The 25,019-nt window shown below is 51.0% G+C and overlaps 1 protein-coding gene across 2 annotated transcripts in view; it reads right to left on the reverse strand.

Annotated features, from left to right (window-relative positions):
* ESPL1 (extra spindle pole bodies like 1, separase) overlaps positions 1-25,019 on the reverse strand; it is a 1,025,090-nt gene that overhangs the window by 540,401 nt on the left and 459,670 nt on the right. The window lies entirely within an intron of this gene.

The following is a 25,019-nucleotide window of genomic DNA, read 5'->3' on the forward strand; positions in this document are numbered from 1 at the left end:
TGATCAGATTAACGCAACAAAACCCTCAAAAATTCAGCAAACGTGGGAACTGGTGATCTAAACTCTGTGTCCCCCCCCCCACCCCACCCCCATTGATGACCCATAGGGTCTAATGTGTTATTTATATAGTGCTTACACCCAACTAGAGAGCTAGTGCTTTCATTTGAGTACTTGGCTTTAAAAAAAAATTATATATATATATATATTTTTTCAATTTGAGCAGTCACATTCCACAACGCCACCTAGTTGCCATCGCAGGAAGTTTGCCTCCAGTTCTATGCCACATCGGCAAGGCATTGTGGGCATGCAAATTAGCCCAAATGCAAATCTTTTTTCTCCAGGAAATTCTTGGTCTTAGAGGGCAGTGCTTCTTTATACATTGCTTAATGAACCCAACACAGACATTTTGCAAGGCTGTCAGGACAACTACATACCTGGTTTCACCGTTAGTAGGGATCATCTAGTCTGCAGTCTAGTCCTGACAACCTTGTGGTTGGAACCTTGGGCCATCTTTTCAAAACACCAAGAACGTTTTTTGAATGAATACATCTCAGTCCAAAAACATGTTGGGGGATGGCTGTGTAGTAGGAGAACAAAACACACTGTTGAACCCAAAGATGTTTCGTTAGTCACCTTGCCTGCGAAAGGTTGTCTCGTTGGCGAGCATGTAAGCAATCGCAGCACTACTGGCACTTCCGGGTTTATGTATGGCATTCATAGAGCACAAACAGGACCGAACACCTATGCACCAGAAGTACCACTGCTCGCAGACCTCTGTAAAACGGCCACAGATCTGAAACAAATTAGATTATGGGAAAAAGGGGGGTCTACACCTGGGGAGACCTCTACGAAGATGGCCCCTTCAAAGAGTTTGACTCACTACAGGAAATAGAAGACATCCAACCAGGCCAGTTCCTATGGTATCAAAGGGTTCGCACCACAGCACAACGCAAGTGGGACACGTGGCCTGAAGAACCGGACACAGACCCACTCTTAATGATGCTATACAACCTGGGGGAGGGCAGCAGACCAATATCACAAATATATGGCCATCTAAGCGACATACCCAACCTCCGTAGCATGGAAATGAAAAACAAATGGGAAAGGGACATAGGCAGAGAAATGACGGAGGGGGAGTGGGGCAGGGCGCTCATATTCCCCAAAGAAGTCTCGAGAAACCACAGATTCAGACAGATACAGATGAATGTACTGCACCAAACTTACCTGACCCCACACCGAATAGCCAAATTTAACAAGCAAGCTCAACAGAACTGCACCTGGTGTAAGGGGGGAAAAGGCCGATCTGATACATATGCTGTGGGAATGCCCCAAAGCAAGTTCGCTGTGGGGCAAAGTAAATCAGGCGTGCGAGAAAGCAGGCATGACCAAATACAAATGGACACCAGAGGAGTGCCTATTAGGAACTTACCCCAGATTGGCCAAGCTTAAACACGCGGTACGACTCATGGACTTGGTATGCATATTGGCCAAAAGATCCATTGGCATGTCCTGGAAAAAATCAGCGGGAGCACAATACAAAATATGGCTCAGTGAAGCAGAGATGTGGGTGCTGGCCGAGACCATGGCTTGGGAGGATTGCGTCGCTAGATCCACTGACGAATCTAGCAGGGCGCTAGAGGCATGGAGAGAACTCGCCAGACATATGTTCCACCCCTCTGATGATAAACCCCCATGAACTAAAGGCCTCAGGCTAAGCATATTCGCAGTATAATCAGAAACGACACGGTGAGACCACTGAAGATAAAGCTGGCCCTCTGAGGACACCCCCAGCCCCCATTTGGACCGCCCGACTAGCCCCCCCCCTACCCACCCCGGATATGGAAGGTACGAAATTGTAGGAACAGAACATGGAGACAGTTGTTTACGATAATGTTTAATGTTAAGTTAAAAATGCGTTGCAATCATGTGCACGGCACTCTTGAATGTCATGTGATTGTTTATTGCCATTTTTCAGCAATATCAAATTTAAAAATAAATCAAGCACAAACAGGTGCTGGATGGTGACCTAGGTTTTATTGGAGTGAAAATGTTGAATGGCCTATGGTACCCTGCATTAGGCAAATATTTTTTTCATCCATATAAAGGCTTTTAAATAAAAAAAATAAATAAAAATACAAAAATCGGGTAGAAACTGCTCTACGTGTCATGACCCACAGAACGCACCCCTTCTGGACTTCCTGGTCCTTATCGCGACGAGGCTTGTATTCATTGTTTCTTCCAACATGGCCGTATCACATGACACGCCTCGCACCAGCCTTCACGGCGGACGTTGTACGTCCCATAAATGTGCCACGCCCCCGCGGCCCAGCGCATCTCAATGCTATTGTGAAGTAGCGACCAGACGCGTGCTCCGTAGCTCGCGGTATTGTATGCTTTGCTTCTACCAGCTTACCCCATCCTAGTCCCTTTCCTTCCTTTCTTGGTTCCTGGACTCGTGTGCTTGTTGCGCACTCTGTTACTTTCCCGGACTCCTGGATCCCTGCATCCCGGAACCTTGAACGCACGCTGGAGTCAGAAGAGACTCGTGCAGCTTTATTGAAGACTATCAGTTTGCAAGAAGGCATCAACCAAGGAATCCAGCAAAGACCGGACTTGGGTGAGAAAGGGGGAACTCCTTGACACTACGTGCAAACAGGAACTCCAAAATTGCTTGTTTATGGCAATTGTCCAGTTTTAATTTATTTTAACTAGTGAACTATCTTTGCATACATTACCCGCCGTGATCTTACTAGTTAACTCAATAGACAATGTGCTTGCTGCTGTGATGTGGGACCCATATTTGAATGCTGGCATAATAGCTCTGTCTGTTGTGTTCACACTGCAGAGATCAATGCACAACTTGAAACAGTATAGCAAGCGATAAACACAATCATGAAAAAGTACAGAGTATTCAATTTAAAAACAACCATTGGCAAAGCCAAGAGTTTGGGCGGTCATGTAGGTATGGGAGAGATTGTCCAAGCACTGCCATGATGGTACCATCTGCCCATACAAACAGCTTGTAAATGGTGTTAGCACCTGGATATGTTAAACCAATGCCTGCCAAATGCCCATTCAAGAGTCAAAACTATCGGCTTTGCCAATGCTCATTATTAACCGGAATTCAGTGCACCAGATGCAAGGACACAGGATTTTAAAATCAAGTGCCTGAAAGCACACTTAGTTGAGCTTTGTATAACCCCGGGAGCTGGTCTATAGTTGCACATTCACAATTACCTTACAGAAGGCTGCTTAGGACGAACATATGCCCTCCATTTAAAAGCACAGTGCTAGCTCAAATAGATGCTGGAGGAATAGAGTTTTAGAGGGGGAGGGGTAGCAGCCGAGAATGGTCAAAGACTAGCATGGCCATAAGTAGTGAATGAGTGGATAACTATTCAAAGAATACTCATGTGTCCACCTCTCAGAGCCCATCTCTCTCAGAGGTCCACTTCCCATGCCAATAGTTGCAGCTAGTTCTGTTTTTTCCTTTGGATCCTGGGACTCTTCCCCCCCCCACCCCCCATTTGAAATTTAGGAAAACGTCGCAGATTTTGAAGCAAAAACAGGACAGATTAACTTCTCACACAAGGCACGCGAAACAAAAGCTCAGATTACTGCCCCTTTGCCACTTCACAAACATTTGAAAGCAAGCATTTTTATTCACCTCTCCAGCCCCCCACTCCAGACTCTAAAACAGGGCAAACTGAAAAAAAGTTGCTGTAAATATTTCAGGAACGATTATGGGAAATGCAAGGCTATGACACGTGGCCAATCAAAATGTGTCAGAGAAATGTGTGTGTAGTTAGACAAACTAGGAATCGCAGAACACACATTTGCCTTAAACTGGGACGAGGAAGTATTTACATTTTGAAAGCTGCCACTGTGCAACTGTCCCAGTCAGTACTGTAACACTGGTTACTAAGGAATAATTTGCGTTCAAAAATCAATGTTAGGACTTTTTTTTACCCATCGCCTATAGAATGTTTTGAGTAATAATTATCCAAGATATTCAGGTAACAAAGGTCAGGCATGAATAAGAGATTTGATATTTCAATGGATGCAGCTCATTGAGAAAAAGTAATGGGCACGTAAATGGTTTAATCATTTGATGCAAAGAATACATTTACTGCAAATGTAATGTTACGCAATGGGCACCACCGGTTTAAAGGTATAGCGCACTCACAAATCAATGCAGGTTCTTGTACTCAGAAAACTGATCAGCACATAGGCCCCGCCCTCCAGCGCCTCACCTCAGTCCCCTTTTTAACACATTGGACACTTTAATACCTGGCTATACTGAATACTTTAGCCCCTGGCATACAAGCGGGGGAACGAGGGGGGGGGCATATGGAGGAAAGGGGACTAAGTACTATGAGTCCTCTAGTCACTACAGTGAGTTTCTAATAACTCATACTTCCCGTCCCCCCTTGTGGGTGATTCCACCAAACAAGACCTGACCAAAAACTGCATCACACCTGGAGCTGGTATCCAGGGAATAGTGCCTGCAGAAGAAGAGGCCCTGCTTACGACATCCCAGGAAGCATGTCTCTGAAACGAGACAGCCGTGGCCTTAGCTCTGACTGCATGGGCACGTATCGCTCAGGAACTGGTTTGCCCACTGCTGTATATGCCTCCGAAATGGTCTAGACCATCCAATGGGCAGAAGCAGCTTTGGAAGCCTGGGTGATTCGGGGGGGGTGTGCCCCCAAAGTGACTAACAATGCCTCAGACTTCCTCAAGGATGTCAGAGAGATAGAACTTGGTCTATGTTGTGGTCCAAGGAATGCAAAGTCTGTTCGGCATCAGACTGCGGGTTTGGGAAGAACACGGGCAGGCAGATTTCCTGGTTCAAATGTAATGGATTGACCACCTTAGGCAAAACGCTTGGATGAGTGCGTAACAGGACCTTGTTATGAAACGTGGTGAAGGGCTAGGATTATGACAAATCCTGCAGCTCGTTGACCCTGCGTGCTGAAGTGAGCCACAAACACTGGTCTTCAGTGTCTCCAGCCTGATGTCAACCAAGGCAATCAGCTCAAAGAGTTTGCGCTGCAAGGTCACAAGCACCATGTTGAGGTCCCAGACCGGATGAGGCTTCTGCCCTGGAGGAAAGAGCCTGGACAACCGCTTGAGGTGGGTCTTAATCATTGGATTGGCCGCTGAGAAAAAGTACCCAGGGGAATTCTTGGAAGCCCCAATGGCCGCCAAAAAGGTACGGCAGGTATCGACCTGAACGAGCTAGATGCGTGGAAAAAGACAGCACGTCATCCAGGGAACAGGTAAGGGGGGGGGGGGGTCAAGCCCATTGGAAAAATCTAGTCCACTTGCTCTTCTACTAGGCCCGCGTAAACTGCCTCCAGAATGATGTCCCAGGTGTCCTCAGAACTGTGCATGGTGGAGTTTCAGCTGGTCAGGAACCCGGCCGCTAGGGCCAGCCTGGCCGGATTCCGTGTGCTCCACTGCCAGCCCTGCTGCATCAGGAAGGAGGACCGGTCCTTGGGAGCACAACTGTTGTAGATCTGAGAACCAAGCACTTGACAGCCAGTGCAGGACAATCAGGATGAGGCTGCAGCCCACTGATGTCTGTAACGCAGAGGGTCAGCTGGAGCAACGGTGGAGGAGGAATGCATAGCACCTGTGGCTGTGCCAGCAGAGCTGAAATACGTCCCCTAGAGACATTGACCGTGGCCCAGTCAAAGAGGCAAACCGGGGGCACTTGGAATTCAGAGGAGATGTGACCAAGTCCAGATCTGGAAACCCCCCACACCCCCCCCCAATCTCTAGAACAGGGGAAACAATAAGGATGTGTAACCCCCACTCAGATGTTGAACCCTAAGCGGCTAAGCTGGTAAGCTGGTCCTCTCCCGCATTGCTGTCCCCCAGGAGGTGGACGAGGAATTCCAAATCCCCTCTTTGATGGCCCATTCCCAGATTTCTACTGCCTCCATGCACAAGACTACCGGTGTGTGTGTGTGTGGGGAGGGGGGGGTTGAGGGGGATGGTTGTAAATCACTACCAGAGTTGGCACTGGCCGGCTAAAGGGGGACTCGCACTGCCACATTGCCGTCCAACAACCACCAGCAAAGGTCTGGGAGAAGGAGTGGAGGCATTGGTATCCTGGCTGACTGAGTCCCCGTCTCCTAATCCTAGTTGGCCGCCAGGTGGAGCTGGAGGCGCATCATCTTGAGTTGGGGGAATGAACTGTGAGCATGTAAGATGCCATCAGCCCCAGAAGGTGCTGGAACCACCATGCCGAGGTGATCTAGTTGGCCAGAAAGCGCTTTATCGGCTTTCGGAGGGAAAGGAGTCTCTCGGACGTGGGGACAACCCACTGCAAAGCCTTGTCCTAGCGCACTCCAAGTAACACCAGATCCTGGGTGGGAGCCGGCTGCAATTTCCACTAATTGAGAGAAAAGCCCAACTGGTGAAGAACGTCTGCCAGCCTTTAGCAGGAATGCACCGCATGCTTGGGCTAGTTAGCTCTGACCAGCCAATCATCCAGATAAGGGTATAGGTGGTGGCCCCCTAAATGGAGGAGACCAGCCACCGCATTAATCAGCTTCGTGAACACACAAGGAGCCGAATTGAGGACGAAAGCCAACACTTTGTACTGGAAGTGGTACAACAATCGTGAACCGTAGAAATGTCTAATGTGGCTGGTAGATGGGGACATCAAGGTACGCATCCTTTGTGTGCAGGGGACTGCAAGTGTTCCCTAGACCTAGAGACTATGTCTGCAGGAGTAATAATGTTGAAGCGGTTGAGCGGTAAAGACAGGTTAAGAAATGACAGGTCCAGGATTACCCCAAGGTCAGCCTGATGGTCCTGGAGTACTGCACACATCCTGGAGTAGAAACCGGAGCCCTTGTTTGATTGAGGAACCAGTTCCACTGCCTGCATCTCTAAAAGAGAAAAGGAACTTCCGTAAAAGGGCTGGGGAACCTACCCTGAGGTAGAGGAGAGGATGGTAGAGGAAGACTGAAGCCTGTGGTGTGGAGACTCGTGAAATAACACGTTAAACTGTCCTGAAGCGAGCCGGCCTGCCCCATACAGGCAAGCTGTGTTCCCTGACCGTTCCGTCACTGTTTCTTGGCGTCTGAGGCAGGAGGAGTGAGCAGAAAACAAAATGTACAAAGTTCTGAGTCCCCCCGCACCCTTGTTCACCATACTGTAAGCGGGGGGTGTCTCCCACAGCAGATCCCGTAAAGTGTTTTATATATATACACGCACACTTTTTTTAAAAGAGGAAAGGACCCTGCGACGCCAGTTCCAGATCATGCAAGTGACAGGGAACCGGCGGCACACAGCGAAGTGTGCCGACGCAAGGTAAGTAGTGGGGTGAGGGTGGAGGGAAAGTCGGAAATGTTCAGGGGAGAAAAGACCTAAAGTTATTTTCAGAAAAATAACTTTCGGTCTTTTCTCCCTCAATCATTTCCGTCACAGGCTTCTAACCCCAATTCGTCAGTTCTGCCCTGAGAAGAAGGGAAGGCCTTCTGCCCTGGCTTAGTCAGGCTGGACCAGGGGTCTGTGTAGAGGTCTCTTTGTCAACTCGTCATCGGTGGACGAATGAAAAACATCAGAGCCCTCAAAGGGAAGATCCAGGATCCGCTCTTGCACATCTGAGGAACCTTTAGTGGCATGCATCCACGCCGTCCGTCTCATCTTGCGCCCCCCCCCCGTTGGCTGTATTGATGTGCAAGATCGAAGACACCATGAGGTCTTGTGCAACTGCCCAGGCATCAGCCAGGCCAGGAGGGAGATAATGCAGAACCCCCCCACCCCCAAGCTCTCACCACAGCTTCTGCTTCGCCACAGCTAAGCATTAGCTTGCTGCAAATGCAGCCCAGAGATGACGTAGCAACATTTGCCAAAAGACTTGTCCTAATTGTCTGTCCAAGGAGAGGTGGCTACCACAGAGGACGACAATGAAGACTAAGGTTTAGAATACAGCGAGGCTGCAGCCACCACTGAAGTGTGAGGCTGGGGGTGGGCGGCCAGGACGACTGGCTCCCCATCCACAAGCCTAAACTCGTCTAAGGAACAAGTTACTTACCTGTAACTGTTCTCCAGCATGGGTCTTTCATCAGGTTGGGAATGCTCAGTAAAAGAAAAAACTGTTTCAGTTTCCAAACTGTCTTTCTCCTATAAATCAATCACTGAGCTCTGGGTCATACTGCCGCAGCCAATGACTGTCCTCTGGCAGCCATCTTCAGATTTGGTAGCACGCAAAGTGGCAGTAGGACCAAGAGAAGAGCCGCAGAGGGTAAGCAACTTGTTCTTTCTCTAGCACAAGCTCACGAATATGAAATACATAGTACATAATTACATAACCGCAGGGGGGGGTGGCAAGGCTCAACAGAAGTAATCTATCACCTCCTCACCAGGCTCACATTCAAGCGAACAGGTTGCGCAACACAGCTTGGCCGACTCTGGACTCCTCCCCGGAATCCCCGTCAGTAGAATTTCATGAAGGTGTCCACATAGCAGCCCTGCAAATGTCCAGCAGGGACACACCAGACAGGAATACCGTAGTCGCTCTGGTAGACTGGGCTCTCAGACGGCCAGACAGCAGTCTGTTTGCCAACCAGTAACAGTAAGTGATGCAGCCGGAGAGCCACCTGGAAATGGAAGCCTTGGACAAGGCCTTCCCATGGTTCACATGACCAAAGTTCCCAAAAAGCTGAGAAGTTTTCCGGAAACTCTTCAAAAGGCCACATAAAACTTCAGCGCTCAAGCCACATCCAGCGAGTGCAAAGTCCATTCAGCCGGCGACAAAGGCTTTGGAAAAAACATAGGCAACACCAAGAGCTCCTTGAGATGAAATTGAGCGATCCTTGGGCATGAAGGATGGGTGTGCCCCCAGAACACCCTCCTCTCGTGGAAAGTCAAGTAAGGCTGCTCGCAGGACAGGGCCTGGAACGAACCTACTCTTCTTGCAGAGGTGATGGCCATGAGGAAAGCCATCTTCCACAACAAACTTGAGCTTTGCTGAATGCATAGGCTCGAATGGGGGCCCCATGAGCCTGGTCAGCACCACATTGAGCTCCCATGCCAGGGCCGGAGCCTTCACCGGCAGGAATGAGCGGAACAGTCCCTTGATTAAATGACTAGACGGTGGGACCACAGTGAAGACTGTCCCAGAGACCTGGTAAAGCAGGAGATAGCGGCCAGATGTACGATGGATGTGTGCGCCAGCCCAGATTTAGTGAATGACAAATATGGAAGTACTTGAGCGGCTGTGACCCTCAGAGGGTTGATCTTCTGCGACCGGCACCAAGTTACAAAGCGTTTTGATTTGTGCCCGTAGCATTTCAAAGTCGACGGCGCCCTTGCCTTGGCGAGTACGGAACAAGTTACTTACCTGTAACTGTTCTCCAGCATGGGTGTGGCATGGATTCACATGCTCATAAATATTCCCCGTCGTCAGGCTGGGAATCCTCGGTAAAGAAAAAAATCAGTATCAATTTAGTTTTTGATCTGTCCTTCGTAGTAACCAATCGCTGGTCTCTAGGTCATACTGCACCCAGCCAATGACTGCCCTCTCCTTAAACCCCGCCCCTGGCAGCCATCCTCAGATTTGGTAGCACGTAAAGTGGCAGTATGACCAAGTGAAGAGCCGCAGAGGGGTAGGAGGGAGGGTTTGCATGTGAGTCCATGCTGGAGAACAGCTACAGGTAAGTAACTTGTTCCTTCTCCAGCATGGGGTCTGGCATGGATTCACATGCTCATGAATATAAGAATACATAGCAGTACACACATGCACAACCACGGAGGTGGCATTACATCAACTCAACATTAAGCATCTCTTACCCTCACCAGCCCACCTTCAGGTTGCGCAGCACTGCTTGGCTAACCCTGGACTCCTCCCTAGAATCCCGATCGACGCAGAATCTTGTGAAGGTGTGCGTCGACCTCCGCGTAGCAGCCCTGCAGATGTCCAGCAGGGACACATCAGATAGGAACACTGTGGTAGCAGTGATCTCACTGGTGGAATGGGCTCTCGGATGGCCGGGCAATGGTCGGTTTGCCAACAGGTGAAAGTGCATGATGAGGCCGTAGAGCCATCTGGAAATGGAAGCCTTCGAGAGGGCCTTCCCTTGATTCACAGGTCCAAAGTTCACAAAAAGCTGTGATGTCTTCCGAAAACTCTTTGTGCGGTCCACGTAGAACAGCGCTCTAGCTACATCCAGCGAGTGCAAAGTCCTTTCAGCCAGCTACGAAGGAGACGGGAAGAAAACTGGCAACACCAAGGGCACGTTGAGGTGCAAGTCCGACGACACCTTGGGCATGAAGGAGGGGTGCGTCCTCAGCACCACCATCGTCTCGTGGAAAGTCAAGTATGGAGGCTTGCAGGATAGGGCCTGGATCTCTCCCACTCGTCGTGCGGATGTGATGGCCACAAGTAAAGCCGTTTTCCACAACAGAAATTTCAACGGTGCCGAATGCAGAGGCTCAAATGGCAGCCCCATGAGCATGGTCAGCACCACGTTGAGCTCTCACGCCGGGGCCGTAGCCTTCACCGGCGGGAACGATTGGAACAGTCCCTTCATAAATTCCTTCACCAGGCAATGAGACCACAGGGATGACCGTCCCGTAGTTCTGGTGTAACAGGAAATCGCTGCAAGATGGATCTTGACGGAAGTGTGAGCCAGTCCCACATTGGCCAGCGACAGCGGTTATGGCAGCACTTGGGGTCGGTAATTCGCAGAGGGTTAATCTTCTGTGCACGGCACCAGACAGAGAACCTCTTCCACTTGTGTCCGTAGCATTTTAGAGTCGATGCCCTGGCCTTTGCAAGCACCTCCTTGCAGTCCGCCGGGATATCGTACCCTCCAAACTCTAGTGCTGCAGGAGCCAGGCCTGCAGGTTCAGCGACTCCGGGTTGTGATAGAGGATGATGCCACCTTCTCTAGATCTGCGTCTATCGACAGTCTGACTGGGGGGGGGGGGGGGCACGCTGACATGTCCAGAAGGTCCAGGAACCAGATCTGTCCCGGCCACACAGTTGCGACAAGGATCATTCTGCACCGGGACCTCTTGAGTTGGTTGACGAGTCGGAGCAGCAACGGCAACGGAGGGAACGCATAAAGGAACAGGTCGTCCCAGGGGAACGAGAAAGCATCGCCCATGCTCCTCGGCTGGGGAAATCTGCTGGCGAACCTCTGGCACTTGGATTTCGTCGCCATCGCAAACAGGTCGATCTGGGGTTTGCCCCATCGTTGGAAAAGTCGAACAACTTGATCCTGATGCAGCTCCCACTCGTGGCACGAGCGCAGCTCTCTGCTGAGTGAGTCGTCGACGACGTTCTTTATTCCTGCTAGATGGAAGGGAACCAGAAACATCCCCTGGGTAACTGCCTAGTGCCACAGATCCTGGGCCTCCTTGGACAGGGCTGGGTATCTGGTGCCTCCCTGCTTCCGGATGTAGAACATTGTGGTGGTGTTGTCAGTGAAGATCCTCACCACCTTGCCCTTGAGGGATGGGAGAAACGACCCCGAGGGCCCAGAACACTGCTCGGAGTACCAGGATGTTGATGTGAAGTGACCTCTCCTCCCGGAGCCAAAGGCATCTCGCATGTAGATCTCCGGTGTGCGCTCCCCATCCCTCCAGGGGGTGAGGGGGGGGCGTCCGTCTTCACCGTCTCCGGATGTACCGGGGTCTGAAAGTCCTTGCCCGCTGCGAGATGCGCGCAGGTGCCCCACCATCGAATCGCTTGGCGGAAAACCTCGTTGAGCAGGATCCTGTCTTCGAAGCTGCCCGTCGCTTGTATCCAACGGGCGTCGAGGAACTCTTGCAGAGGACGCATCCTTAGCCTGCACAGGCGCACCAGGTAGATGCATGAGGACATCATTCCGAGCAGAGACTTCATGGATCTCACCCTGGCCACATCCGTGGCCAGAAGACGGTGCACCTTGCCCAGGATGGCCCTCGTTCCCTCTTCCGACGGAGAGGCCAACCGTGCCACTGTATCTAGCTTGGGTCCCAGAAACAGTGCGACCTGCGAGAGGACCAGGTGGGTTTTCGAGTAGTTGGAGAATCCCAGATCCGTGAGAAGTTGGACGATCTCCGCTGTGTGTTCGGCGGCGAGTTCTCTTGTCCTTGCACGGATGAGCCAGTCATCCAGGTAGGGGTCCCCCACAGGCGCAGCCGCGCCGCCACTGGTGCAAGGCACTTGGTAAACACCCTGGGTGCCGACTTCAGCCCGAATGGTAGGGCCTTGAATTGGTAGTGCCGTCCTTGGACTACGAATCTGAGAAACTCAGTGTCCTTTTAGAATGGGGATGTGGAAGTAAGCATCCTCCAAGTCCGCCCTCCTCCAGCTGTCCCAGCACATGCTGGAGGGTGACCATCCTGAACTTTTGTGCCTTGATGTATTTGTTTAGCCGTCGCAGGTCCAGGGATAGGGCGCCAACCGCCTGTCTTCTTTCTGACGAGGAAGTTCCTTGAGTACACTCCAGACCCCTGGAGCCACTTCGGGACGAGCTCGATGGCACCCTTCTTGAGCATCGCCCTTACTTCTAACAGCAGTTGAGGGACGCGATTTTTCCTTCCTGGCAACAGGAGGAATGCAGGGGCACTTTAGAAATTCGAGTGTGCCCACGGGCCAGGGCATCCAGCACCCAACGGTCGGTGGAGATGGCCTCCCACACGCTGATGAACTTCGCTAGCCAGCCTCCCAACGGGGTGCTTCGGTGCGGGCCCCGACGCTACGGCCGGATCAATCCTGCTTGCAGGCAGCCTTGCTCTCCTTGGCGACGAGATCCTCCTAACTTGCCGCGTCCTCTGTAGGCTTCCTGCGACGAGGAGCGGGCTGCCTGGCGGTACGTCAAGGAGCCGCCACTGGCGTGGTCCGAAGCCACCTCACCTTCCTGCAGGATCTCCATGGCCTCCGGCCTCTTGTCGTCCAGTAGGAAGTCCAGCAGGGGAGCGATCTTGTACCACTGCTCCCTGTCGTAGCGGGCCACAATCGCTAGGGCGTTGGCTGCCTTAAAGGAATGGTTCGCCAAAAAATGTTTATTGCCCAAAAAGATGGGCAATAATAAAAACACATACTCGCACTTTTGTTCCTATGTAAAATTTCGAGCAATTCAAGCTCAAAAATTAGAAAAGCAAGCACATGGGTGCATCCATTTTGTGAAATGGATGCCTGCCTGTGCTGGCTTTTGCGGCACTAATGAAGGAAAAGTCAGCAAGCTGTAGTGAACAAAAGCTACCACTGGGTGGCTTTTCCTTCATTGGTGCTGGGACTCGGAGGACGCGGACCGGAGACTACAGGCAGAAAAGCTGCAGCTGAATCTCGGTAAGTGCCATTTATTTTCTGGGCTGGATGTGCCCATGTGCTTGCTTTTTCAATTTTTGAAATGCAGAAAAAAAGCTTGAGAGCTATAGCACGAGGACTCCCAACACTTGAACATGCAGTAAAAATCTGAGGATGGCTGCCAGGGGCGGGGTTTAGGGAGAGGGCAGTCATTGGCTGGGGGCAGTATGACTCAGAGACCAGTGATTGGTTACTAAGAAAGACAGATCAGAAACTAAACTGATACTGATTTTTTTCTTTACTGAGGATTCCCAGACTGACGGGGAATATTCATGAGCATGTGAATCCATTCCAGACCCCATGCTGGAGAACTCCCTGCAGTCTGCCGGAAGCTTGTAACCACTGAACTGTAATGCTGCAGGAGAATGGCCTTTAGGTTCAGCGATCCTGGGTCATGGTGCAGATTTGCACCTCCTTCCCTGGCGAGGAGATCCGCGACCACTGGCAGCTTGACTGGAGGGGACGCTGACATGGTGAGAAGGTCCGGGTACCAGATCTGTCTCAGGCACGCTGGTGCGACGAGGTTCATCCTGCACCGGTACCATCCGAGTTGACTGAGGAATCGAAGTAGCAGTGGCAACAGTGGGAACGTAAATAGAAACAGGCCTTCCCAAGGGAAGCAGAAAGCGTCCTCCATGCTTCCCGGCTGGGGGAAACCTGCTGGCAAACCTCCGGCACTTGGTGTTCGTCACTGTCGGAAACAGATCGAGCTGAGGACTGCCCCATTTGAAAAGGTTGTCCACTTGATCCTACCGAAGCTCCCCCCTCATGGCAAGAGCACAGCTCCCTGCTCAGAGAGTTGGCGACTGTTCTTTACTCCTGCCAGGTGAAACGGAATGGAGGAGCATCCCCTGGGTGACGGCCCAGTGCCACAAGTCCTGCACCTCTTTGGAGTGCGCTGGAGATCTGGTGCTCACCTGCTTCTGGATGTAAAACATTGTGGAGGCATGGTCTGTGAAGACCCTCACCACTTTTCCCTTGAGGGACGGCAGAAATGACCTGAGGGCACAAAACACTGCCAGTAGTTCCAGTACTTTGATGTGTAGAGACTTCTCTTCCGGCAGCCACAGGCCTCTGGCGTGAACACGTCCAGTGTGGGCTCCCCATCCTTCCAGGGAAGCATCCGTCATGACAGTCTCCTGGTACGGAGGTGCTCTGGAAGTCCGTGCCTCCTGCGATGTTGCAGCGCACACGCCCTCACCACCTAATTGCTGAAGGGAACACCTCGTCAAGGGCGATTCTGTCCTGGAAGCCTCCGAACACCTGAACTCAACAGGTGGCGAGGAACTCCTGGAGTGGAAGCATCTGCATTCGGCAGAGCTGAACCAGGTATATACAGGACGACATGCTGAGCAGTCACTTCATGGTCCTCACCGTGGCGATCTTCAGTGCCAACAGCCGTTGCACCTTGCCCAAGATGGCTGCTACCCTTTCCTCCAACGGGGACGCCAGACAGGACACTGTGCAGAGTCTGGATTCCAGGAACAGAGCATCCTGCGATTGAGTCAAGAAGGACTTTGCATAATTCACAGACAACCCCAGGTCCGCCAGCAGCCCGAGAGTCTTGGCCGTGTGATCGACGGCGATGTCCTTGATTTGGACCAGATGAGCCAGTCGTCCAGGTAAGGACACAAATGAAACCCCTAAAGTCGTAGATAGGCTGCCACTGGGGCCAAGCACTTGAAGACTCTGGGCGCTGACTTCAGTCCAATGGGGAGAGCCTAAACTGGTAATGCTTCCCTTGTACGACGAAGCACAGAAACTTGTGATGCTTCTCATGTAGGAGTACGTGGAAGTACACGTCCTCTAGATCCAACGACAGACTACCTCCTCGCATTGGCCGAGCATGTGCTGCATCATGACCATCCTGAACTTCTGGGACTTATGTACTTGAGTCATAGGTCGGGAATGGGACACCAAAGACCCGATCCCGCCCCCCCCTTTCCCCTGGTTTCTGTCTTGCGAGAAAGTATCTTGAGTAAACTCCAGAGCCCCAGAGTCGCCCTGGAACCAGCTCTATTGCCCCTTTCCTCAACATGACCCGAACCTCCAGCAGCAAATGGGGGATGTGTTCCTGTTGGGCAACCAGTGGTATTCACGGACACTTCTGTTGAAATTCCAAAGTGTGTCGGTGGGGGAGAGCATCCAGCACCCATCGATCAGTGGAGATGGTCGCCCACATGCTGATGTTTGCCAGCCGGCCTCCCACTGGGGTGCAGGGGGCCCAATGTCTTGGCTGGTTCAGTCCTGTTTGGAGGCCAGCGCGCCACCCTGGGAGCTTTGATGACGACAGCGACCACCTCTGAAAGCCTTGGAGCAATCCCAATTGGCGTCCTGGGTCGTGGAACGGAGGGTTGGCAGTAAGAGGATGAGCCCCTGCCGAAACCCTTCGAAGACCTGCTAGAATTCCCTCCAGAGGAACGCAAGGAGAGCCGGCGTTGCTGCAGGGTGACCAAGTCACGGGCCGTGTCGGTCTTGATGGCCTGCAGGGATTCATCGATGGCCTTCCCGAAAAGATTGTGTCCGCCGAACGGCAAGTCCAGGACCCTCGTCTGGACCTCTTGTCAGAAGGTGGTGGCCTTGAGCCATCCACGACGAAAGAAAGCCATGTTACCCATTTGGCAGAACCCTGTGTCAGCGATGTCCAGGGACACCGTGATGGTATGTCTGATGCCACCTCACCTTCCTGCAGACTCTCCAAAGCCTCACCCTGTTTGTCTCCAAAGATCTGGGGCAACAATCACTAAGACGTTGGCAACCTTGACCGTCGTTGCCGCTGAGTATATGACCTTTCTACCCATGGAATCCAGTTTCTTCCCCTTGTTATCGGGAGGTGCAGATGAGGACAAACTCGACTATTTCTTCCTGGCGGCCGCCGAGACCACCGCATCCGGTGATGGTGGGCACGGCAAACACTTTGGCGCAGACTCTGGCACCTGGGAATTCAAGTCTTTCTTTGCTGGGGCTGAGAAAGGGTTACTCCGCAGCACCAAACCCCTCATCCCAGACGTCATCCTGAAGGGGTACCAAAGGGATGGTCTTCCTTTTCGCCTCCCGGCGCTGGTACAGGAATCCCTCCTCCACCCCCGAGGGGAGCGGAAAAAGTTCTGAAGCACGGGTGATCATGGAATGAAAAGATCCCACTTTATCCGGTGGAGAAGCTCTCAGCAGCGGTGATGCAGGATCTCCCAACCCGCTGTTGTCGCTGTGTCCGTCCCCCTAGGCGTTTTGGGGGGGGGGGGGGGGGAGGGCGACGGTTGGAATTGAGGTGTAGGGTGTCTTCTCTTTGCCAGTGGTTGCCCCAGTCTCAAAGTGGTCACCACTGTTGGCATCCTCTGAATCTGACACCAGCGTGGGTCGGAAGGATAAACTGCGACAGGTCTCCAGGAGTCACCTGGGGACATGGTTGCTGGGCTCAGCACCCATGTCATCTCTGTCGCCTCTGGCAGAGGTCTCCTCGACGTTCCCATCATCATCGTCTCCACCCTGGATGGTGGAGACGAAAGCATCTCCTCTCATCGGATGAAGAAAAAGTCTGTGCCCCATGAGTTCTAAGACAGCCCCTCCCCACCCCCTTCTTCGGGTCCTGAGGGGTCGGTCTGGGGCTAAGGTCCAGCATTTTCTCTGGAGTAGTCTTTATTGGCTTGAACGAGAACTCCCGCCTGGCAGGAAGAGTCACTCTGGCTGCCGCCAGCAGGGCACCCTGGACTGGGTCAGCCCCTTTTGCCTTCGAGAGGGTGGCAGCCACCAGCTCGATGGAGGTCATTTTGGCCTGGATCACCTGGGCCTTCACGGGCAGGTCGGACACTCTGTCCTGCTTGGTCTACTGTGGTTTCTCCCGCAGTTTCCCTGGGGTAAGCAGACTTTCTCTTGGACTAAGGGCTGGAGCTTGAGGAAGACCGAGACCATTAACGTGCCTGACCGTCACGGGACCCATTTGTGCGGTGACCCCGACAGACGTGGACTTGCGGTGCTTGGCCTGGTCTTGGGCCCCCACGGTTGGAGCACCCTCAAAGTACATAGAAGCCTGTTCAGGTTGGTTGGATTCGGAAGAGGCATGCCCCTGTGAACCACCCGGGGTAGAGGCCCCGGCCTTGAGCCACGTCGCCAACTGGACACGTGGATCCTTCATCGAGCGCTTGGTGAAGCCACTGCAGATCTCACATTCTTCTTCCCTATGCGTCAGTGTAGACAATACAGGCACTGGGAATGCTCGTTGTCCATGAAACCATTCTGCAAACCACAGCTTGTGCACATCTTGAAGAGGGAAGCTCGGTCCTTCTCCTCCGACATGATCCGGTGTTGGCCTGATGAACTTCTGGAAGCTTCCAAGAACAAACTCGATTTCTGCCCTTGAGGGGCGATTAAAGCTGCCGAAAAATGGATCCCAGTTAATCAGAAGGATAAGCAATGGCGCACACTGGCTGAATTGAACCGAAAAGAGTTTTCTTACCAAAAGACGCGAAAAAATGCAGAAAGCTCAAAGACCGAAACGCGAGGAATCGCAACACTTGAACGTGCCGTAAAAATCTGAAGATGGCCGTCACCCACCCCCCACCAAGAACTCTGCAAGGCCCTGAAGGAAGTCATGAAAGGCCTTTACAAATGCAGAGGGTGTCGCTGTCATGAACCCCTCCCCTTTTTCCAGATGTAGGGGAGTCTGGGTCCTGGGACACAGGAGCTGGAGGGGTCGTCTCCCCCATCCTGATCCAGACACAGATAGTTGTGGATCCAATGGCTGCTGCGGAGGAGGCATTGGTGGTAGAGGAGTCGTCTGAATAACCAGTAGGGCCTGGACCTGAGGCGGAACAGGCAACGGCTCTAGTAGCGCCAAAGGAACCGACAGAGGGGCCTAAGAGGAGCCCCATCATCTGCGGGAATGCATGAGGAGGAAGTGCTCGAAGCGGTCCTCGCAAGCCACCGGATCCAGATGGGGCCAGCCCCAGTGCTGGTTCTCCATTCCTGACCGTAGTGCTGAGGCACCTGTGGAGTATTGCCATAAGGCAACGATGGTTAGTGGGTAGATTTATCCCTGCAGAGACCAACCACCTGTACCATAAAGTACACTGCTGCTTCCCAAGGGAAGGGGACTGGAACCTTCTTGCATGGCCCACTAAATGGGCAAGGGACCGGGTAGGCCCTGATCCAAATCCAAGATGGCCACCTATCTAGCAGGCTGTGCCGCGTGCTTATCCTCCATCTTGGAGCCTTGCACCACACCTTGGGCGGGAGGGTGCTAAGGCCGTGTGCCATGTGCTGGCTCAGACATGGGAGGACACACCTTGCCCTCAAAACCTGAAATAGAAGCATCCGGTCTGCTGGCGGTAGTTGAATCGTCCCGACTACCAACCTTGGAGGTGGCTCCGGTAGGCTGTGCGCCCTCAGAAACAGGGCTGGTAGTCATGCTGCGAAGGACTGACTCTTGGAGGTAGAACACTGCTATCATTTGGGCTGACGAGACTACGAACTTGATTGCCCCTCCGTGGACCGCCCGGTTGAGTTCCTGAGCCGGTAGCCTTAATGGCCTTGGGTCTACCAGAACCAGAATCCAAGGCACCCGTCACTGTGGAAGCCCTACCTTGTCTCCTTTTGCGGTCCTGGAGACAAACTCTTTAAGATGACCTGGAAAAGAAGTGTGGAAGATCTCTCTAAGGCGTGACAAACTATTCTTCGAAGCTCAGTGACCGAGAGCGCTGCAAGCCGCACATGCGTCCCAGCCATGTTCAGGCCCCAGGCACTCAAGACAGAGCGCATGTGGGTCTGAGGCCCGGAACGAACATTCACAGGACGCACATCATGAATTCTCCTGCGGTCGACATGCGCCGGGTGAGGCGAGGCACAGAAGGAAGGTGAAGATTTAAAATAAAAGAAATGGGGAGCAAGCAGAAAGTTAAAAAGTCTCTGCGCCTAACTTCCAGGTTCGGTACCGTCCGTGTTGAAAAAGGGACTAGGTGAGGCACCGAAGGGCGGGGTATTTAGGGGCAGGGGAGCCTTGCCGCACGGGACTAAATTTAAAAGGGGAAGTGTGAAAATAATGACCGCAGGCAGACAAGACTCCAACGGGAGTTTATTGATTAAGATAAGCGTGACAGCAGGCACCTAACCGAGCGGCAGCTCCAACTGAACTGAGACTCCCGCACCGGTCCAGGCACATCAAATCCAAACATTCCTAGGACCCTATGACTCATAATAGAGTTGCTCTGTACGAAATACACACCACACAGTGCTCTCGTGAATCAACATACAAGGATATGTGAATACATATTAGCGCTGTGCACTTTGCCCATCACAACACATCTCACCCCTTACATTTGGATCAGATTTATTTTACATAGTCTTTAAACCAACTGGGTTTGTTCTCAACTCTTCCTGACCTTGTCTCTGTTCCAAATTTTGTTTGACAGTTATCAGAGTCTTCATCCAACAGCTGATTGCTTCCCTTATCACAAAACAAAGCAAGATTGTTGTTACCTTCATCACATTTACAGTGTTCGTTGCTTTCAACCCCAACTGGACATTTCGCTAATCGGGACATCGACCAACATTCTCCTCCCTCCATAATAACCACATTGCCCCTTATAGCAGATATCTTTTTAGGACCAACATATTTGCTTTCCACACACTTGGACGCAAGTCTGGGATTCTTAATGAGTACCAGATCTCCCACTTTCCAATTGTTCACCTTGGCCTTCATGTCCTCATCAAACCTCCCTATGTACACATCCTGTGTCTCCTTGATGAGCGTCATGATTTTTCCACGGTCAACATTGGCACTTTTTGCCAAGTCCAGCCAACCTGGACAAAGCTTCGCGCCAGGTTGCCTTCCTTTAAGAGACATGAATGGAGAAATGTTTGTAACTGAGTGTGGCGTAGTACAATAGTTCCATATCATTTCCTTCAAAATACAAGACCATTTCAAACCTGAAGCCATAGCTAGTTGTAGACCACCCTTTATAAACCCATTAGCTCTCTCCACAAGGCCATTAGCCCTGGGGTGATACAAAGCTGTTTTAATGTGCTTGATGAAGATTTTTTTCTAAAAATGTAGCATTCTCTCAGAACAAAATTGCACCCCATTATCAGTGACCAACTCTGCCGGGAAACCCTCTCTGTAAAACACTTCTTCGAAAAATAGCACCATTTCAGCAGTGGTAGCCTCACGCAGAGGCTTCCATTCAATCCATTTGGAATGGTAATCTACTAAAACTATGAAATATTTGTACCCATCACCAAGATTCTGTATTGGCCCAATCAGATCAACCGCAACTTTTTGCCAGGGCTCACTAGGTACTTTGACAGGCGTAATTGGCACTTCTCTAACAATCCTGGTCTTGTCACTTTTCTCACACTCTCTACCGCCTCCGACACACTTTTCCGCATCACTATCAATCCCCGGCCACCAAAAAGATTGCCGCAAGTACCTCTTTGTTCCCCCCATACCTAGATGTCCCTTATGCGCTAGGTTTACCAAGTGAGATCTAACCCCACTGGGGGTACTATCCTGCTTCCTTTCCTGAGTTTGCACCCATGCTCGGACAAACTTAACTCATCCCTCACACCAAAATACCTTTCATATTCCTTTCCAATCACATTCTTGTGAGGCCATACTTCTTTAGTCCACACCTTGACTTGTTTCAATTTCGAGTCCTCCTCATCAGCACTTACCCATCTCTCTTTATCTATGGCATCATACTCAATCTCAGCAAAACTAACGTTTTGATATTCTGGCATCTCACCACTTTCACCATCTCTCACAGGCAACCTAGACAATCCGCAACCACGTTCTCCCTCCAAGGAATGTAGCACACTCTGAAGTTATAGCTCATGAGTTCCACCATCCACCTCGAAATCCTAGGCGACCCTTTGGCCCACTCAGAACTATTCATCAGTAGAACTAAGGGCTTGTGATCTGTTCTGACAAGGAAAGCACGACCCCACCCGAAAAAATCTAAAGTGTGTGATGGCCCATAAAACGGCCAAGATGTCCTTGGTTAGTAACTTTTCTTGGATTCTGACATTGTTCGTACACCTCACCAGCTGGTCCCTGATGAATGAGTCAGAGAGGTGTTTGAATTCGCAAGAGTGACAGAGTCCTCAAGGAGGCTATGTATGATTCTACTGACTCTGATGGCTCCTGCACGCGCTGGAAGAACATGTGCCTCTCAAAAGTCACATTCTTTCTCGGTTCAAAGTGATCCTCCAATTGTTTGAGGGCAAAAGTATACTCATCCACATCTTCGGCGCTATGACCTCTGCTTAGTCCAAACACGGTGCGCCCTTCTATTCCCAGATTATGAAGCAACAATGCCTTTTTACAAGCCGCACTGAACCTCTCCACCCATCGCTACCAAGTAGTTCTCGAATATGTTCTTCCACCTGTCCCACCTGATGGGACGGCCAGGCTCGTTCAGGAAAGGCACAGGTGGGGGTATCGTTGCCACCATGTCGCGGCAGACAACAGAAGCTAATTGTGTGTAGAGCACGGAGCCTTCGATTGATTGCAGGGTCTTTCAGAAGTTCATTGAGAGTGCATCATAATGCCCTTCAAGGAAGGCAGGGAGATTCCAATGAAAGGGTGTTGCTCTGCAACCTAATAATGTCAGCATGGGATAGGAGCTCTTTCCACGTCAGAGGGACACACCCACTTCCTCACAGGTGCGCGAGCTTAGGAGACTGCCGGCGCGTGGATTATCTTGCGTTTAGCCTCGAGCAGGGCTGCAACAACATTGCGAGCATGCGCTGAATTGGGAAGCGCGACGCAAAGGCACACCAGGCCCCCACCCTCCAGGGTACGCCTCCTGACCTGGTCTTGATCCTGCTTCCACTGGGACTCGATCCGCTCCGCCTGCGGTCACGCACGGAAGCAGGATGAACAGGCGTTGATCCGACGCGGCCCCGGCAGCGGAAAGAAAACAAGCTAGTAGCACGACAATCCTCAACGCCAATGTGAAAATAATGACGCCAGTCAGACAAGACTCCAACGGGAGTTTATTGATTAAGATAAGCGTGACAGCAGGCACCTAACTGAGCGGCAGCTCCAACTGAACTGAGACTCCCGCACCGGTCCAGGCACATCAAATCCAAACATTTCTAGAACCCTATGACTCATAATAGAGTTGCTCTGTACGAAATACACACCACACAGTGCTCTCGTGAATCAACATACAAGGATATGTGAATACATAATAGCGCTGTGCACTTTGCCCATCACAACACAAAGCTCCATTTTTTTCACTGCCAAAGGTTTCCAGTACCATCCCAATGATGGGGGACGCCCACACGTATGGAGAAAAGGGATGGGACGTTGGCGTATACCTTACGTAATCAAATTACATTCGTTTATAGCTGTAAGACTCCCCTGTGACAAACGTGAGTAGTGTGAGAGTTGCATGAAACCCTTCACTTTTCCAGTGCTTATTTTTAACAGTACTTCAGTGCAAGTAACAGATCAAAATCAAGAGGATGCAGGCACACCTGGTTTAAGATATTACACCACTAAATCATTTTACAACGGCATTCAAGCCATTAACTCAGAATGCAACGTGGAAACAATACCATCGTGCCAAAGTGTGTTACTGTTTGAAAAAGACAGCTCAGAGAGAGATCGGGGGGGGGGGGGGGGGGGAGGGAGGGAGCGTTTTGGGCAGGGAAGGGCAGATTCAGGAAGGAAGTCGCCATAGGAATTAGTTTGGCCATGCGCAGTCAACTGGTGGGTAAATAACCAAACGCCTACAAGCTGTGAGCCTCCTTATGCCATTTCCCACCTAGATGTACTCAGAATACAATAGTTTCGGCTTTCAGGTGGCGCTGAAGAGCCACTGCATAGTCAAAACTAATAAGCATAGGGTACAGCAATTAGGGCCGACTTGTTCAGCGATTGGGTGGGGAGGGTGAAACATCTATTGCTTTGCCAATGCTGCAGTAAATGGCGCAGTGCATGAAATGTACCTTTGCAATGTGAGCACAACGTAAATGTAGCGTTGCAGTGGAGAACAGAAGTGAAATGCCTTTGCAACTGTAGCTTACTAAAGAAATGGGTGCAGCATGAGCAGAGCCGTAGAATTACAATAGTACAGTGCGAGTGCAATGTGAGCAGTATTACTGCAAAGTTACAGCTCAGTAAGTGCAATTTGGCGTGATTGCCGTGTGCACTATGAAGAGCGAGTGATCTAGAGACCACCTTGTCGGCAAGAACAAGTACGGAACTGAAGTGAGAAATCAGCAGGGGTGGAGAATCATGAGCCATGAAATGACAGTTTGCGCATACGGATAGAGACTATGGGAGGGGCAGGAGGGAAGGGTGGGAGCCAACATGTCATAGGGGAGGGGCTATCATCAGCGACTGGATGGAGTGGCAGCTGGTGAATTTTTTTCTTCTTTTTTTTTCTTCTTTTTAACTTGAGTGCGCATATGTTTGTTTCCCCGAAATATGCCAGTATCCCAATGTATACATAATATTGCTGGCTTTGCCAGAAAAATAAAATTTAAAAAAGTCATGCCACAATAAGAAAACATGTCAAGGACTGGCTGCAACAAAAGAGTCCTGTCTTGCCACATACAAACACCAATCCAGGCTTTACACTTGATGCTAGTAAAAATGCCATACCATAATATCTATTCAGACTGGTTGCCCCAAAGTAGACCAGTCTGGCCACGTAATGATTCACGTACGCTTTACTCTTGATGCCACTTTTGCTATGATGGAAAGACTGGCCCATGCTGGTGGGCCAGTGTGGATATATTTTGTACTGCACAGTAACACTTGCCCACAAACATGGGCCAGTCACGCAACGTGACAAAATGGGCACCAAGTATAAAGCAAACATGAATCATGTTTGCTTTAGTCTTTATGGCCATAAATATGCAATGTCCTGCCCTGCCCTGCACTGCACTGCAGCCGCACACCCCCAACGACCCCCCCCCCCCAAACCCCTTCATTCCTGCGCTGAGAGGCAGGCCTGATCCCCGGCACAAGCACGTATTTTGAATGGTGTATGAATGGGTGCATGTATGCCAGATTAATCAATTTCTCATTCAAACATGGATCCAAACATGGAGTGCTTGCAAGCACTTTCCCACGACCGACATCGATTCGTCCATAATGGGCGATGGGTAGGTCGGCGCTACGTCATCCATTATGGAGGAACAGCCTCGGGTGGACAGCGCGAATTCCCTGGATGATGCCCCATTCCTGTTGTCCCGAACGAACGTTGTTGGGACTTGCTGTCAATTTAGCAGTCAATGGCGCAATTCAATGCATAAGGCCAGTGACTTTGCCTAAAACTGCCAAGGTTTTACATACAAAATGCACATTGATGGTACTGGCTAACATGGTAAAGCTGTGGTTGCGATGTAGTGCGTGGTTGACTTAGCCAGTTGGTAATTCATGGAGTACATTACGCAGCATTTTCCCACAACCCATGGCTACAACCGTCGTTATTTACTAATGTGTTAATAAACCACAGAATTGTCTATATTTCAGTTTCAGATGAATAGGTTACTTTAGGAATTCAAACCATATTAGGGACTGTCTAAATTATTTTTAAAAAGCGTGATATTGCCAAAGGAACTGTCACTTTTCAGGGGGTAATTTCGGGCACCCTTCCCGCACTACCCAGGCAAACGCACCTACGTTTTGATCTGTTCTAGCCACGCAATGAGGCGCAATTTGAGATGCATGTTCTAGTGTTCTTCCCGT

Source organism: Ambystoma mexicanum, chromosome 3q, assembly GCF_040938575.1.
Source record: "Ambystoma mexicanum isolate Mex_15411 chromosome 3q, UKY_AmexF1_1, whole genome shotgun sequence".
Taxonomy (NCBI): Eukaryota; Metazoa; Chordata; class Amphibia; order Caudata; family Ambystomatidae; genus Ambystoma; species Ambystoma mexicanum.